Below are 662 nucleotides of genomic sequence, written 5' to 3'. Positions count from 1 at the left end.
ATCAAATTTAAAATGAAAAAGACTTAAAATAGTCATTGACAAAAAATTTGCAAATGTGAGCAATCGACCAAACAATATAAGTTTTTTTCCAATATACATAGAATTTTAGCGAAGTAAGATCAATAGTATTTTTAGGAACAATAAGGTTTCCTAGTTACAAACAGTCAACTAAGGATATATGCCTGTATAAAGACTGCATCATTAAATACTTAAATTTATAGGATACTACATGCTTCAGCAGCACGTTTACCCAAATGACAACAATATAGAGATTAACATGGCACTTGCACAAGGATGATATGAAAATTTGTGAAGTATTCCATATTTTTCATTCTTCAGATGCAAGAAATGAAAATCAGTTATTAAAACATTGATTACAAAAATACAAATGTAACAGTACATGTAATTCATTGAACTGAAAGTTAGTTTGACATCAGTGTACTAAATCCTCAACTTAGAAAGGCCTTTACATAGCATAATCTTTACAAAACTTTTGAAATTAGATAACATTGTCATTTTATCCCAAAGAAATAAAATACTATAAGGACTTAGGAAAAAAAGGAATCATAAACTGTTTCTATATGGAATGCTATCTGAAATAACACATTGAATAATGAGCCTATATATTATAAAACAATATAGAATTCAAAGTATCTTATCAA

At 27.2% G+C, this 662-nt stretch overlaps 1 pseudogene; it reads left to right on the top strand.

Annotated features, from left to right (window-relative positions):
• Positions 1-229: 229 nt before the first annotated feature.
• On the top strand, positions 230-329 carry LOC122100546 (annotated as a pseudogene).
• The last annotated feature ends 333 nt before the right edge of the window (positions 330-662 follow it).

This window comes from Dipodomys spectabilis, unplaced genomic scaffold (genome assembly GCF_019054845.1).
Source record: "Dipodomys spectabilis isolate Male_0828 unplaced genomic scaffold, ASM1905484v1 ptg000583l, whole genome shotgun sequence".
Classification (NCBI taxonomy): Eukaryota; Metazoa; Chordata; class Mammalia; order Rodentia; family Heteromyidae; genus Dipodomys; species Dipodomys spectabilis.
Note: the sequence above shows the minus strand (reverse complement) of the source record. Positions and strands in the feature narration are given on the sequence as shown.